Source organism: Biomphalaria glabrata, chromosome 13 (genome assembly GCF_947242115.1).
Source record: "Biomphalaria glabrata chromosome 13, xgBioGlab47.1, whole genome shotgun sequence".
NCBI lineage: Eukaryota > Metazoa > Mollusca > Gastropoda > Planorbidae > Biomphalaria > Biomphalaria glabrata.
In genome coordinates, this window is record NC_074723.1 from 10627774 (window position 1) to 10645971 (window position 18198).

At 36.1% G+C, this 18198-nt stretch overlaps 1 protein-coding gene across 7 annotated transcripts in view; it reads left to right on the plus strand.

Annotated features, from left to right (window-relative positions):
• The first annotated feature begins 3940 nt into the window (after positions 1-3940).
• Positions 3941-18198, plus strand: part of LOC129922586 (uncharacterized) — a 73720-nt gene continuing 59462 nt past the window's right edge. Inside the window, exons 1-2 of one of the 7 annotated variants that reach the window (XR_008774557.1) lie at positions 3941-4099; positions 4305-4566. The gene's annotated coding sequence lies outside the window, so the exon portion shown is untranslated. The other 6 variants (XR_008774559.1, XR_008774558.1, XR_008774560.1 and 3 more) reach the window with 6 other exon arrangements.

Consider the following 18198-nt stretch of genomic DNA (forward strand, 5'->3'; position numbering starts at 1 on the left):
ATTTTACTTGACTAATACTCAAATCTGTATTATAACTAAAACTTTTTTTATTCTTGAAAAAACAACAAATAAGCAGAAAGATAATTTATAAGACACATCAAGTAATGCAATAAGCAATTATTTAAATGTGAAAATGTTGTTAGTTAAAACAATTTTTAAAAAAATGAAAATTTTCCAGAAATACATATTAGTTATACATTTATTTTGGCGCCCATCTGCGTTTGGCGTTCCTGAGGGTGGCGCCCGGTGCATCGTTCCCCCTTGCCCCCCCCTTTTCACTACGCCTCTGCTTTCATGCACCCTCTACGGTCGTCTCGCGGAACCCCCTGATCCGAGGACCACGGTTTGGGAACCAGTGTCATAAACAACTCGGCGAGGGCGGACAACTCCGTCAATGAGGAGAGAACTCTCCAATAGAAGAAGACAAAAAAAAAGGTAAATGGGCGCCAATCTATTGGTGAGAGAGAAGAGAACTGCTTCACTAAGCTGAAAGTTTTTCTACTGCTAATGCTTGGTCTTCAACGGGTAATTTGTGAAAGAGTTATTGTTTTTTTAGACTTTATTAAAGTTTTAGAGAAATTGTTTCCAATGTGTTTTAAAATCAAATAATAATGGCTGAAGGGAGGAAGATGTGTAAAAAGTTGTCTTCCTTGAATTCTTTAATTATCTTTTCACGCATCTTAGCACAAATGCAGACTAGATCCAGTAGATTCGATAAGCGACAGAATACGTTTACTTGCTATCCAGTAGATTCGATAAGCGACAGAATACGTTTACTTGCTATCCAGTAGATTCAATAAGCGACAGAATACGTTTACTTGCTATCCAGTAGATTCGATAAGTGACAGAATACGTTTACTTGCTATCCAGTAGATTCAATAAGCGACAGAATACGTTTACTTGCTATCCAGTAGATTCGATAAGCGACAGAATACGTTTACTTGCTATCCAGTAGATTCGATAAGCGACAGAATACGTTCACTTGCTATCCAGTAGATTCGATAAGCGACAGAATACGTTTACTTGCTATCCAGTAGATTCAATAAGCGACAGAATACGTTTACTTGCTATCCAGTAGATTCAATAAGCGACAGAATACGTTTACTTGCTATGCAGTAGATTCGATAAGCGACAGAATACGTTTACTTGCTATCCAGTAGATTCAATAAGCGACAGAATACGTTTACTTGCTATCCAGTAGATTCAATAAGCGACAGAATACGTTTACTTGCTATCCAGTAGATTCGATAAGCGACAGAATACGTTTACTTGCTATCCAGTAGATTCAATAAGCGACAGAATACGTTTACTTGCTATCCAGTAGCCTTCAAGACATCTAGTGACGAACAAGAAGCGAAGACGACGACCTACTTGTAACCAAGTCGGGGTCGCCAATTCTTTTTTGAGGTTGTCAATCCCTTTAGGAAGGTTCTGAGTCTGCTGCCTTTAGATCGTGTTATTTGTAATTGCGAGAACTAATTATAAACAATATATAACCCTAACCCGAAACAAATAAGAGAAAAAGATAATCCGGGCCTTTTATGAATATAAACAATTTATTTACACATAAGGACTAAGTCCACGTTGTCAGTTAATCTTCTTTTCGGCCAGCTTTATTGCTGCTGAGCTATCAGTTGTACTGTTCAGACTGTGCCAAGGAAAAAAGTGTGCTGTTTTCTTCAGTTTTTCAGCACTGCCGTACAGGGTGTTGGTTATGTTGGGCTGTAGTGGAAGTAGGGTCTGCCTAAGGTGAATTAGGAAGGGGCATTCAAAGAGGATATGGTTTACGGTTTCATAAGGATGGGCGCTGCGTCTACGAAGGGAGAGTTGTGTGGAATTTATTTTGTTCAGATGGTAATTTAACAGAGGTATGTGTCCTGTTCTAAGTTGAAAAATTGTAGATTGTTCTTTGCGAGGAAGGAAGTTAATACTGTCCAGTTTGTTAGGCATGGTCATTTCTTTGTACATGGCTCTGCTTGTGTTTCCTGATGCCCTTTGGTTGAGCCACTCCTCTTGTCAGCTATAGAAAAAAAAAACACGTCTTTAGCATTATTAGAAGAAGTCTCTTTCGTCCATTAGTCTGTTTCTAAGCTATTTCCGTTCTTCGTTTTTAATGTATTGTTATAAACCTGGTGGTGGCACAGATGGGGGTAGTGGTGTGAGTGTAGTCAGCCGACGCAAATCGCCCCAGGCCAGCGCTAGACGAGCAGTCAACCGTGACGAGTTACGACGGTCAGCCGAGACAAGTGTCAACACGACGGTTCGAGAAGGATCGACGTCGTGAACAGAGCTCAGGAGTGTCAAGAGTTGTAGTCATCTGACCACCTAGAAACGTCGAGCGGCGTTCTGTCCGGTTCGAGAAGGCCAGAAGAGACCCTATATAAGAGCGGAGGTGTCGCAGTCAAGACGGTTGAAAAAGGGGCTCAATACAGCACGGTTCACGAGAGAAGGTTCACGACGTGGGTTCAGAGCCCGGTTCACTACAGTCCGGTCGACTACAGCACAGTTCAGCGGTGTGGTTCTGTACGGAGCATTACGACGGTTCAGTGCGAAGTACTGTCAAGTACAGTTGAGACGACTGGCGTCTTGATCTTGGTCTGTGATCGAGTTCGACTCAACGAGCCTAGTGTGTGAAGTCAGTCCTGAACTGTTGAACCCAGTGCAAGCCCGGAACGAGACGGAGAGGCCAGTGCAAGAGTTGATACGGCGGTACGTGTTATCGGAGAGATATTTGTACAGTGTACGTGTTGCCAATTGTACAGTATTGGTTGTTATTTTATTGACATTAAAGTGTTACGTTATTCTGGAGCCCTGAGTTGTCAGGTTCTTTACGTTGGTGGTGTATGGTGCAGTTTGCAGAGAGCCTGGATAGTGAGATTCGTAACAGTATCGTCCCACCGCGTCACTGAAGAAATCCCCGATTAGTCCCAACGTTAACGCGTCTTACTACATAAGACATTATAATGGCCTTAAATAAAACTTAAATTTGGACCTTTTTCTTGTATATAGGAGGCGCGTTGGCTGAGCGGTTAAGCGCTTGGCTTCGAACCGAGGTCCTGGGTTCCAATTCTGGTGAATTGAGGGACTTTTAATTACGGGATCTTTGGGCGCCTCTGAATCCACCTAGCTCTAATGGGTACCTGACATCATTTGGGGAAGGTAAAGGCGGCTGATCGTTGTGCTGGCCACACGACACCCTCGTTAACCATGGGCCACAGAAACATGTGACCTTTACATTATCTGCCCTATAAATCGCAAGGTCTGAAATGTGAACTTTACTCTCTTTTTCCTGTGTATGGGAGACAGACTCCACAAGTTTTGGTCTTCTTGATACAAGAAAGTATCAATACTTAGCAAAAGAGATCTTAGATAATATAATGTGTAAACTATATTCACCTACAAAGTACTTTAAATGTTGTTTTTTTAAACCAAGAACGATGACAAACTGGTATTTGAAGATGTCGCTTTGTATGAAGAAACTATAATTGATATTAGTATTATGCAAACTTCCACTGTGTTACAAAGTAAAACATAGAAATGTCCTTTTAATTCTTATAGACAAAGCGGTCATCATGAAAGTTATTAAACTTACAATTTCCTTGTTCCCTTATTAGCTTAGATTTTAAAAAATGCTAGTCAATAATTGGCTGCCAATCATTTTTTTTCTATTGTTTCTTTTTATTATTTTGTGTTTGTTTGTTTGTGGTATTTTGTTTGTTGTCATTTGTTTGTTTGAAGTATTTCGTTTGATTTTGTTTGTAGTATTTTTTGTCAATCTGTTTGTTGTATTTATTTGAATTGACTTGTAAAGTTTACTGTAAAAATGATTAGGAACGAAGAGGTCCTCCATGACACTCAGTTGAAGGTGCTAACAGCACTCGAGCAGTGATCATGTCCTAACGTCACGAGTGGGAGTCATATTTTTCTGAGAGTAGAGAAGTAAAGGTTCTGTTTAACAGAGGCTCGCCAGAAACAGGTGTGACCAATGGCCGTTTTTTTTTCTTCATGAAATCATTATAATAAATAGGGAAAGAATAGAGCCTTTTTCAGTTATTCCGGCTTTTAGAGAAACCTTGTTGATTCATTAAGTACAAAACAGGTAATGTTAATATTAAAAGTTAAACTATTTAAATTTTATATAATAACTTCTACGATGTTTATACTTTGCTTTTTTAAAAAATAGTTTTTGCTTTTGACTTTGTTTATTAAAGCAAAAGTGTGACTGATTATTTCTAGATATTTTTACCAAAAGAAAAGGTCCGTTGAGTAAATTTTTTTTATTGGTTTTTCATTTTGGCTCGTAGTTAGCTGACTTGTTACAAAAATCTGGCCAACAAACCAAAGTATCAAATCAACAGGAGTAAATTTATTGACAAAACAAGACGCGAAATTAAATTTGGTTTGATTCTTGAAACTGGAAAAGTCGAGTTTGGCTAAATTGAGTCTTGATTTTTGACCATTGAACTTTTGATTGTGTGTGTTCTGGTCACTAGGGAGTCTCCGTGAAGAAGACGTGAGATTTGAAGGACTATAATTTGTGGGAACAAACAAGGTAAAAGTACTTGGGTAAGTCTGTTTATTTTTTTTAGGATTTCTGTTGAACTTAGAATCGTGTTCTTTAAGGTGAATACCTCAGTAAGATGTCAGTAAAATAAGCTGGTTATTGACATTTTAAAAACATATCTGTCTGAGTTTGAAGTAGAGGAAGATTTTTCTTTTAATAACTGAAATTAGAAAAGGAAAATGTTTTTAAAAATCAACAATTTTAATTTTTTACTTTATATTTTGATCATTTTTAAAAGACATAACTTTGGGGGCTTCGTAATATTAGGACAATAACTTTCATAGAAACCGTATTTCATTTGAAACAAGCTCACCGGCAAGGATTGGGACTGGAGGGGGGGGGGTTTACAAACAGCTCTAGTCGGTGACCCAGCCTGCACGCTTTTTTCTATGTATCTTTTTATTATTATTGTTATTATAGCTTTTATATAGCGTTACTTTCATGCTTATAGCATGCTCAGAGCGCTTTTGGTCCAATCTCATTTGTGGACCAGTGGGGGGGAGGGGTATCTAGGAGTTGGTTTTCCGTGCTGCCTTTTGGCGCTCAGTAAACACAACTCTGCCCGAGTCGAGTGTCGAACCTCGAGCCCCCTTCTAGGTAGCCAAGCCAAGTTCAAGCGTACTTGGCCTCTCGACCACGCTTCCCATATATTTGAATGTTTTTGGCATTTATGGAGAAAGCAGAGGTGCTCAAACGTAACCAGTTGTTTGAGGTTGAAGCCTAAAACTTCTTGCAGTGGGAATGGTGGAAAGAAACTTTCAAAGATTATTAACTGACCACAAGATTATAAACTGACCACAAGATTATAGACTGACCACAAGATTATAAACTGACCACAAGATTATAAACTGACTACAAGATTATAAACTGACCTGTTGTTATTATTGGTGTTTTTTTTATTATTATAATTAGCTTTAAAAACATGTTAAGAAAATATCTAAAAATGGAACATTTTAATATTCCAGATAACACTATATCATTCCATGATGTGTTGTTGTTGTCGTTGTAGTGGTTGTTGTTGTTGTTGTTTTATGTGTTGTTTATTAACTCTTACTCTCCGTAATTATTTTCCTCCTTCCGTTAGAATTATTCATTTTGCTCAATTGCATTTCACTACCCTATGATTTTAACCATCAATAACTTTATTGTTTGTTATCAGAAAATGTTATATTTGGTATCGAATGATAGGGGAATACATGCTTTTTAAACAACACAAATTAAAGTGCATACATCCAAAAATCAATTTAGTTTAATGGGTTCAAATCAATGTTGGCATTGTCAAATAGGAGAGAAAGAGTTAATGTCTTGTTAGCTGTCAGTTGTAAAAGTCAGTACAATTAAGTTAAAAATTAATATACACCATCGCCCGCCCATTGCGTTTAAATCAGACTTAAGACCCAGTCGTCCAATGACCAGATACTGATTGAGGTTAATGAAAATTAACATGACCATGGGCTCAAGCTGTTGAAGGTCAAGTTGTAAAAGCCTGGCTCTGTTTGTCCACCTGACACTTATGACACCAGATTTTATGACCCAACAGTTCGCGACTAGGTATCATTCTCTGGAAACATCATGGAGACGTCTGCCTGTTGTTGTCCATGAGAAACGGGGGGGGGGGTATCGATTTCATTTACAACTGATGAGCAATAAATGCCTAAACTGTTGTCCAGAATACCTTGGTATCATAAATGAGATTTACATTCGAGTAGCAATCAGATCTTTAGGAGACGATGCAATCTTGTATTCTTCTTCATCACCTTCACTTATCCCTTAGTCTGTTGGACCGTTTGGGCAGCACACACGATCTGTTGACCGTCTTTCTCCATACCGCTCTGTCTTTTGCCTTGGATAGAACCTCTTTCAATGGCAGGCCCGTCCATTCTATTATGTTGTCTTCTCGTCGCTGCCTTTCCTTCTATTTCCTAGTACTGTATACCATTTCAATGAATGCTCCCCTCATTTACACATAATGTTTTATGAAGACTTCACACTTATCTTATCTTCGTGTCTTATATATTACTTATCTTATCTTCTTATCTTATATATTACTTCAAAAAAGAAGATAATTACGTCCTACGCATTTCATGTGTTAAACTAGTCAAGCCTGTTAATCAATGACTTAAACTCTGCTCTAGAAATCGTTGGTTTTCGTCGCTGATTCAGGCAGCTTATTCTATTCTCTAATGGCACAAGGGAAGATGGAGCACTTGTACGAATCTGTTCACGAATCTCTTGCTAGATCAGGCAAAACCAAATATTAAGGATTAATTCAATTTTTTTTTCAACTCCCAGCATTAACTCACACTTTTTTTTTAAAGGATGGAAGGAAGATGGCAGAAGGGTGGAAGTTGGTTAAAAGACAAACGTCAAAAGATGAAGTTATAAATTATTGAATTCAAGCTAAAATTTCCCATATTAGAGTATTGCTGTAACACTAAGTAGATATAACGTAGCAATAATAACGTGTATTTAGTCGGCTCGACCCTCAAAATGACCAAGTTTTAATCCTAAATTTTCAATAACAAAATCTAAATGTTTTATGCTATACTTTTTGAACAGAAGGTTATATTTCTTTTCTCTATGTAGCACTACAAACATCTGGACACCATTTCTTATGAAAACTTTCCATTTCCTAGAATTTCAATACTCCAGAAACACTAAATCTTATATAATACAGACGTTACTTCAAAAAAGAAGATGATTACGTCCTACGCGTCATGCATTTAGTCATGCATATTAACCAATGACTTAAATTCTGCCAAGTCACTGGTTTTCCTGGCTAGCTCAGGCAACCCATTCTGTCGTTGGATTATGCATGTTTTAAAATAAAAGCTGAACTTTTTAATTTGTATTTACTTATTTTTATTTATCAATGCATTCGTTCTATAACGGGAATTGGCAATCACCCATAGTGGCTATTTATAATGTAAACATTTGATTTCATACTTGATAAATTATGTTCAAGAAATGATTCCTACCACTTTGTTTACGACGCTTAATCTAAGAACTTTTAAGATACGATAATTTTATTCGTCTAAACAAATGGATATTCAGTTTGACTACACTAGTCCACCCCAGCACTTAAAGACGCAAACATAAAGGCCAATTTCTTATTCCATATGCTAGGACAAATTCATACAAGTGCTCCTTCTTCCCTTGTGCAGTTAGAGCATGGAATGGCTTGCCTCAATCAGCTAAGAAAACCAAAGACAGAGTTTAAAAGTCACTGATTCATATGTATGACTAGAACAACACATGAAACGCATAGGACGTTATTATATTCTCTTTTGAAGTAACGTCTGTAATTTATAAGATAAGCATTGCTTCTATAACAATAGCTATAAGAATCGAAATTTTGTTATCTCTGCAAAATGGACTAGACCTCATTGTTATGCCTAGTTCAGAAACTCGATGATATAATAGGGTATACAAAAAAAATGGCATGTGCAATATTGGCATAGAGTTTCTGAGCATCTTAAATATTGATTTCTTCCTATTATTTTAGATGTGTTGACAAGATATCAAAGCTAAACTGATACACCGCTCTCATTGTAGGATGCCAATGTTATTGCTATATCATGCCAGAATGACATTGGAAGAGAGGGGAGGTCACTAATGTACACTTAGACACAAACACACATACAAACACACACTTTGCGATTTCTCCATAGTGTATGTTGCGTTCATACTTTCTGAAATATCATCCCCGCCCCTCTTTGCTCGTGTTTTCAAAGTATGGAACCAAAGAAGGATGTCACGTCATCGTTTTTTTTTTGGGGGGGGGGGGTATCCACGTACCTCACGTGACCGTTCCTTTTGCTGAATGAGGTCATTGTGCATGGACTAAGAACCTAGTGATGTCGTTATGTGTCAGCGTGCTAAGATTATGAGTCCTGCCTAAACTGTGAACTCCATAAATCTGAACTTGCTATTTACATTGTCTAAACGTCAAAATATGTTTTTTGTGTTTTTAATGTTCAACTAGGGGGGCACGGTGGCTGAGTGGTTAGCCTCTAAACTCTAAACCTTTGGCCTTGTGTTCGAATCATTTACTTCTGCATATGGGTGGGACTTGGGTCAACTTTGAGATACTTTCTGTGAATGAATGGAGGAGAGACAGAAGACAAACGGTTGGAAAGAAACACAACCATCAATGAGCGAGGTAACTAAGAACAAGAAGCACAGCAATTTTCCGCATGTTTATCGCCCTTTAATTGACTTGTTGCCGCCTGTTGAACCTTTGATAACGTGAGGCTTCCCGCCAAATTGCGCGAGGAATCATTACTTGTTGGCTAGCTGGGCTGCCAGTGGGACTAGTCTTTCAAATATCTTTAGATTGAAAATAATAATAATACTGTTTCAAAGTTGATGTTGTTTTAAAAATATAACCTCTAAAGTTTTTTATGTAGTCAAATAACCTTTTTTATTCAGTAACAAGGTTACAAAGATAGTTTTTGTGGAAACAAACTCAAAATCGGCTCCCAGGCAGTTAAAAATGCAGGTTTCAATATTTTCAGAAAGAATATAAAAAACTATGAACTACTAACTATCAACAATTATTTGACCAAAGTTTTTTAATAGAACAATCTTTGACAAAACATTTTGTAACTAAGAAACCATTGATCAACGTTTTGTAACAAAATTATATTTGACCAAACATTGTTTAACGGAACAGGTTTCGACTGAAGTATTTTGACAGAATAATATTTGACCATACATTTTTAATGCAGCAACCTATTGACCAAAAGTTTTTTAACAGAACAATATTTGACCAAATTTTTTAACGGAACAATATTTGACCAAATTTTTTAATGGAACAATATTTGTCAAAACATTTTACAACGAAGCGAAATTTGACCAAACATTTTTCAAGGGCACGATATTTGACCTAAGATTTTATAACGGAGCAACCTTTAACCAAATATTTTCTAAGGGAGAAACCATTGATCAAAGTTTTTTAACAGAACAATAATTGACCAAACATTTCATAAGGTAGGCACCTTTGAGCAAACGTTATTTAACCAAACAATATTTGACCAACATCTTTTAAGAGACCAATATTTGTCCAAAGTTTTTTTACGGAACAATATTTGACCAAACATTTTCCAATGGACAAACCTTTGATCAAAGTTTTTTAACAGAACAATATTTGACCATGCATTTTATAATGCAGCAAACTTTTTTTTTAACGGAACAATATTTGACCGAAGTATTTTAACGGAACAATATTTGACCAATGTTTTCTAATGAAACAATATTTGACCGAAGTATTTTAACGGAACAATATTTGACCAATGTTTTCTAATGAAACGATATTTGACAAAACATTTTATAATGAGCGAAATTTGACCAAACATTTTTCAAGGGCACGATATTTGATCTAACATTTTATAACGGAGCAACCTTTAATGAAAAATTTTCTAAGGGACAAACCATTGATCAAAGTTTTTAACTGAACAATAATTGACCAAATATTTCATAACAGAGGCACCTTTGACCTAATGTAATTTCTCGGAACAATATTTTACCAAAGTTTTTTAACAGAACAACATTTGACCAAACATTTTTTAATGGAGCAACCTTTGACCAAACGTTTTTTAATGAAACAATATTTGACCAAACGTTTTTTAATGAAACAATATTTGACAAAACATTTTATACCGGAGATACCTTTGATCAAGTTTTTTAACGGAACAATATATGCCAAAATTATCTGTTCACAAAACAAAACAAAATGTGTAAGATAATTTTCGTGAAGATAGTAAATCTAAAAAGTAAAATAAGAAGTAATAATAAAAAGAGTCATTTCTACAACTATATAAATATAGAATGCTACTTTTATAAAATGTTACTTCTTATTAGAGGAACTAGTAAATCAATCTGGAAGTATTTTAGAATCAGAAATTATTACTTGAATTTCATCTCAAGAAATTAGATATGCAATTAAGCTAAGTGAAATCATCTTCTGGAATCGATGCTAACAATTTTATATCATATATTTTTGTAATCACTACTTACTGTATCTATTCGATGGTGGTATCTCGTTTCTTCTTTCCTTCATTGTTTGTAATGCTTCATTATCTCAAGGAGTTTTTCTCTGACGTAGTGGGGTTTTTTTTTGACGTCATTCTGAACAATTTCTTTGATAAACAGACAACAGACAAATTTTATTTGAAGATGATCAAATTTCTGAAATATTGTAACAGTCAATTCAGTGTTTTCATTGTATGGTTAATTAGCTAGTGATTTTTTGTCCCCATAAATAAATATAAGCTGTTAAATTTGTAGAAAAATCCTTAAATCCGTTTTGGAAATAGTCTCCCAATTTCCAACATTTCCCCATGAAGAGAGTGCAAGCTGATAGTAGCTCTCAAAACTCTATTTATCATTATATATAGGTCAGTTGTCAAAAAAAAATTAAGAGAAGCGTCAATTACGTTCTTAGATAATGTAATATTTCATTAGAGTCTAAAAATAATTCATTACGCCTACAACGCTACACCGTGACGGACAACGCTTCGATTCGATCCAATCACCATGATCAATTCACCACCTTACGGGTACGGGCATGTCATTGTAGGAGGCGACCAGTCCCTACACAATCAATCCATCTTAATGGCAGCCATTCGTTAATTCACTTGTCCCGGGACTTGTTGCCGGTGTGCTCCCTTTACCTTACAATTACCGCCCTTTAAACAACATATTTATAAAAAAAAACAACAAATAAAAGTGAATAGTTTTTTAGTGCTGTTGGAATTGTTGGATTGTCATACGCAAGGTGTTACGTTTTGGTTTTGTAAGATCCAGGTTACATTCTGGTTGCCCTAAACCAGAGGTTCTCAACCTGTGGATCGCGACCCCTTTTGGGGTCGATTTACGATTTACCAGAGGTCGCCTAAGACCATCAAAATGGTGGAAAGTTATTGTCTACTCTTCTATTGCTGTATGTGTGAGGATGGGTGGGGGTCGCGGCAGAGTGGGGGATTGTAAAAAGGGGTCGACGAGCTTAAAAGGTTGAGAACCGCTGCGCCGTAAACTCAACATAGAGACACTGGAACAAAAACAAAATAAAGCCATGACATTTATTTAAACAAAAATACGAATGTTTACTATGGACTAGAGAAACACCATTTAGTAAAATCACTACATTTAGAGACGAACTACTAACGAGTAAAATGTCATTAATATATAAAACACTGACCCATAACTTATAAATATATATATCCAGATGTACCAAAATGCTACAAAGACAAAGATAAAGGCACATTTCTTATTCCATATAACAGGTCAAACGCATACAAGTGCTCACTCTTTCCTAATGTCATCAGAGCATGAAAATGGTTGCTTGAATTAGCCAGGAAAATCAATGACGTATCACTGATTAACATGCATGACTAGATTACCGCATGATTACGTATGATGAAGATACTTCTCTCTTTTGAAGGAACATCTTTTATTTATAAGATAAGTCATTGGTTTTCCTGGCTGATTCATGCAACTCGCTCTATACTGTAATGACAATATGGAAAAAAAGAGCTTAAACAGACACTATTAATAAGAATCAAATAATGTTCTATATTTAAAAATAAGCAAAATATAAAAATACTTTTAAAATTATATTACAAAAAACAGAGCTTATCTAAGAGGAAGATCCCCACACTTACAACTATATGTCTCAATAATGTTGAAGCTATTTCCCTTTTTCGCACAATTTAATAAATTACCAATAATTAATTGACTAACTGGTCATATCTTAGATGCATGCTTTGTTAGGTACAATAAATAATTGTTTAAAGTTACAACTTGATCCGAGAATAGGTGTGGGAGAATAATGACGTGTACAGTTATATAAGAGACCAAACCCGTCATATGTAGCCATATATATGAATACTGAAGGATTAATTTCCGTTGTTACTATCAAACAAAATAGTTAGTTACCAGTAATTGACAGATTTAAATTTTTATTGATATAAGTATGGTGAATACAATAAATATTTGTGAAAATGTTTCAACTTGGTCCGAGAATGGGTTCAAAATATTTACCAGACAGACAGAGTGAGGTGTTGATACATACTGTATAGAACAGACTAGGTTAGTAAAGTTTATTTTAATGGTATTATGCAATTTACAATAGAGAGAGGGGTGGGGCTCCTGAGTGCGCGACATCTTTCTGAACATAGCTAATGCGCAGGCATTTATCTCGTATGCTTAAGATGTTCCATAGACGCTTCTCGACTGAAGGGAGCCTTAGAGATAGATATCCGTCTTGTGTTCTCTCTGCATCTACACTTGGTAAAGATTCAATTGAATATGCATCTCGAACAGAAGTTAGAACTGCTTCGGAATAACAATTTCACTTAGTCCAATATCAGTCAGTTTGATATAACACATTTTGACATTTTATTTTGTGTCTTGCTTTGAGAGCCTACTTTAGACCAGATCTAGATCTATGTCCAGACAAACTGGCCTTATGATTTGAACACAAAAATCTCGCTTGCCAGATTTTCAGAAAAGTAACAGGCTAATTTTCCAATTTCGCTCACGATTTGGCAACCATAATAACCTCTTCTTCAACAAAAGACAGCCGTGTAGGATGAAAACACGTTTACTGGGGGGGGGGGGGGAGGAGACAAGAAGATGGGGACAAAATAAAGAGGGGAAATTTGTGTCCAAGACAAGGAAACTTTTAAGTCAAGAACCAGGGGGGTCAAAGAAGAAGAGGTCATTTAGCGTGGCGGGAGATAAACGGTAGAGTGATCGGTGACTTCAAGAAGCAGTGACGTCATCGCCCTCGTGCCAGTTTGACAAAACGCTACTATAAAGAATGAGGGCGTGATGGTAAAGCTCTTGGCTTCCAAACAGATGAGTCTTGGGTTCGTGTCCCGGTGACTACTGGCGCCCCCCTAAACCACAAAATTTACTATTTTTTTGCCTCCTACACCTATTCCATTTACGGGGTGATCCCCCTTGAGTCTGGCGTTTTCCTGCATTCTGAGCTACAGGAATTCATTGCTCTGACGTCTACAACGTACTGGCTCTTATAAAAAGTTATGAGTTGTTGGGACCGTTCGTTGTGTCCCGTGTAGAATGTTGACTAGTTCTGACCAGGCTAAAGCGGTAGTAACTAACTTTCAGTGAACAAACACAACACAAGGGTAGGCCAACATGAAATGAGTTGATCAAGTCTGTATGCAATTTAAACACTTAATGCATCAATAAAAGGGAATCCGTCCAATGTTGTCGCTGTCACTTTAAAAATAATTAAGTAAAAAAACAAACAAGAAAAATATAACTTTTGTATTTGTTTTGAAAGACAATACCTTCTTTATATAGCTTATAGAGAGATGATTTTAAAGTCAATACCTTCTTTATATAGCTTATAGAGAGATGATTTTAAAGTCAATACCTTCTTTATATAGCTTATAGAGAGATGATTTTAAAGTCAATACCTTCTTTATATAGCTTATAGAGAGATGATTTTAAAGACAATACCTTCTTTATATAGATTATAGAGAGATGATTTTGATCTTAATAACTCATGAATGTTAGATTTCAATAAAAGTGGAACATTTTTTTACCTCGCCCCATCCCCCCCCCCCCAACCGTCTACAAAAAATTATGGCTAAACGTATGTATAAATCTACTAGATTTTATAATATTCTAGTGATAGGTTTTTTTAAAATCTAGACTTTAAAATATTTCTGGCCATTAATTTGTTAAACTCTTTAATAAATAAAGCATACATGCGGAAATTCCGAAAGACCTTAATCTCTTAAAGATACATATTTTCTAGTCCTCTAACTAAATATATTTGTGTGTATACTTTGATCAATTCTAACGGTCAATCTAGAATTTTTCCAGTGTTGCAAACGAGCTTGTAATTCTTTTCCCAACGAGACATTAACTGTCAAATTTCTAGGAAAATTGTTAGGGCAGTTTTTGAGAATCTTATCCGAATGTGTGACTTGAATAGAGGAATTGTAACTTTAACATTTTATTTCCGATCTATTTTTATTTTGTGTTTTTGACTCGTACTGTATCGCCACCAAGACATGAAAAAATAAACCCAAAAAAATCCACAATCTATGTGCCAAAATTACTCTTATTTTTTGACAGATCTTGTCGAAAAGTTAAAGAAGGGTGTACGACATGCCAAAACTGAAGTTTGTTAATAGTTTGCAGTTCATTGTTATTGATGTTCGTCAGGAAAATATCAAAACCAACCTTTATACCTGAAGTGTTTATTAAGCAGCGGACCCATTAGGGACAGCTCTGAGTTTATGTGAAAACATTGACTCTCTTTGTAATTTTGATTAATTTAATTTATGTCTGTTATTTTATGACTGATATTTCAAGGGTAAACGTCTCAAAGTTAACACTCTAGACCTTCAAAGAATTCTTTTTTTGTGTGTGTGTTGGTCGAAACTGATTCCTCTGTGCGCTGTGGTCACCCATTTCTGTAGCCCCATTCATTTGCAAGTCATCATTAATCTAGATTAACGCCTGCTTAGCGCTGCCTCGTGTATTTCTTCCCTTTCATCGACTGTTTCATTCAACACTCACTCTCCAGGCTTTGGAGGGGAAAAACGTCTTGATCTTCTATTTGTATCAGGTGGACGTTATCCTTGCTGTGAGAACAATACAATCACAAAGTACAATCAGATTGTGTCTTGAAACATTATCTTGATGTGTACGGACATCATATTGTGTTACACATCTTGAAACAGTATATTGATGTGTACGGACATCATATTGTGTTACACATCTTGAAACATTATCTTGATGTTTACGGACATCATATTGTGTTACACATCTTGAAACATTATCTTGATGTGTACGGACATCATATTGTGTTACACATCTTGAAACATTATCTTGATGTTTACGGACATCATATTGTGTTACACATCTTGAAACATTATCTTGATGTGTACGGACATCATATTGTGTTACACATCTTGAAACATTATCTTGATGTGTACGGACATCATATTGTGTTACACATCTTGAAACAGTATCTTGATGTGTAGAGACATCATATTGTGTTACACATCTTGAAACACTATCTTGATGTTTGCTGACATCATATTGTGCTACACAACTTGAAATAGTATGTTGATGTGTACAGACATCATATTGCGTTACATATTATCTTGATGTATGGAGACATCATATTGTGAAAGAAAGAAGAGAATTAGATGGTCTTATAGTATAAAAATACTTATAAAATAGGTCAGTCATTGAGACGATAGGTTCTGTAGCTTCGGCTACATAAAATTGTGTCTACTTGATTTATTTCAAACTCCACCAGATAGATCAAGTTAAATGTGAAATCATTAGTTTGTAGAATATTCTTTACATGTGTAAATCTGGAACATGCTTTTTTTTTCTTAGCTTCACCAGCAGATGTCGCTTGATTCTTTGACCTAGTGGCCAATCACGTTGTCTTGTCTTGTTACCGGAAATGACCTCTCCGCGAACTGACACTACTTTAAACGACAATGTTCTAGTCGTGCGTGAGGTCATTTCTAAACATAGTCAACATTGAAACATTGAGAAAAAAAAGGGGGTTAATTTAACAAGAGAGAAGAATTGAAATGGGAACTGTTTCACTCTTGTTTAGAACGCCATTTCTAGCCAAGGCATTAGCAGCATTTCATAGGGCAGAAATATTCCCGCTTTAAAAATAACGATATGACAAGTGTTCCAGTTATTCTCAGTTAACGCTCATTGAACCAAAGGGAAATTATCCCATTCAGGAACGCTAACTCTTTCACTTTATGCCACGCAATTATCATTTATCTTTCACGCTACGGTAAGCATACGAGATGGCCATTTAATATGTTATTATTTTTCCTTGACGAAAGTATATGTTGTATTTAATGTATATTACTTCCTTAGAAAACATATCATATTAAAAATATTTAGCAACAAGGATTGTTACATAGATCAAACTATAAAATAATTTAATACAATGGAATACACATCGCTATTAAATGTCGGTATATTCTGTTTATAACATATTACGAAAAAGGAACATAGGTCAAGGCGCATTTTTTATTCTATCTACTAGGACAAACTGTTATAAGGGCTCCTCCTTACCTTGTACCATTAGAGCATGGGACGGGCTGCCTGAATCAGACAAAAACATAGTGATTTAGTAGAGCTTAAGTGTCTAATTAACATGCACTTGGATACGCATAGGACGTAATTATCTTCCTCTTTGAAGGTACGTCTGTAATTTATAAGATAAGAAATGGTCTCCAGTTTGTTCATTTTTAACTTAAATCTAAAACTATTTTTCAGTTTGTTCATTTTTAACTTAAATCTAAAACTGTTTTCCAGTTTGTTCATTTAAATCTTTGTGTCCATGCTAGATAATCTTCTTTCTTCATGTTCAGTGTCTCTGTCTCCACTACTCTCCACGTTCAGTGTCTCTGTCTCCATGTGCGTATTGATGAAGAATGTATATGGGTACGACGCTAATGATGCATGTGGAAGTGTGTGTGTGTGAAAGTGTAGTCAGTAAGGTGTGCGTGTGTGAAAGTGTTGAATTGAATGTGTACACACGTTTGCGTGGAACGTCACCTGAGCTATCCCAAGGAACACTCCAGGTATCCATCCGTTAATTTCTTGTGTCTGCTCGCATTGGAAAGTTCCAAAAGATTTGCTAAAGCTTGATGATAGTTTTTGTCTCGGAAATGTTCTTTCCCATCTAGTCAGAATGACACATGAAAAAAAAATGCTTCTAGCAAAAAGAACAAAAGCGACTGACTTTGAGGACATGAATGGAGGATGAAATAAATAACTAGAAATATATACGTAAGATAGATAGGCAAGCTAGGCAGTTGCCCAGAGCCTCAAATGGACTAACAAAAAAAAATAATTTAAAAATTGGGAAACTAAGACCATATCTCCAACGTAGTAGAGAACTGTGACTATGTTTACTAGCCTATCATATGGGCGACCGTGCACATTGAGATAGAGGACTCTCAGTTATTTGTCAATTAAAATATTGACACAGGCAGGCTTTTAATAAATTGCATAATTTTATTTTTTTCGCTGTTTCTTTTTAATTTTTTAAAATTTCGTTCGGTGCCACCAGATTCATTTCGCCTTGGGTCTCAAATTATCCAAGGCCGGCCCTGGAGAGAAAGAGAGAAAGAGAGATAGAGAAAGAGGGAGAGAGAAACAATGATATAGAGTGAATCTCTCTCACTTTCTTTCTGTTTCTCTGTTATGTATCATGTCTGAATGTGTGTTGTAATAATTACCCTATGTACCGACAATGATCTATCTAAATGTTTCATGTCAAAATCCTCCTAGATTGTCGTCTGACAGTTGACTATTCACTTCCATTACCAGCTGCATTTCGTATGTCTGTGATCGCCACAAGCCTTGTAACCTTTCCTTTGACATATCCGTCAACGTAAACTCATCTCCAGTGACACTCTGTAAGTTTCCATTCGTATTGGCCGCAAACAAGAGCGACACCTAGGGGCAGTAATTCTAGTCAACATTTTTCGTCATCGGTAACGGAAGTCCACAGCTTGTTTTGGCGCGCGCGATGAAATATCCGGAAACAGAATGTTGGCACCGACTTTAACAGTACTTCTCCATCTGCTTTTGGTAAA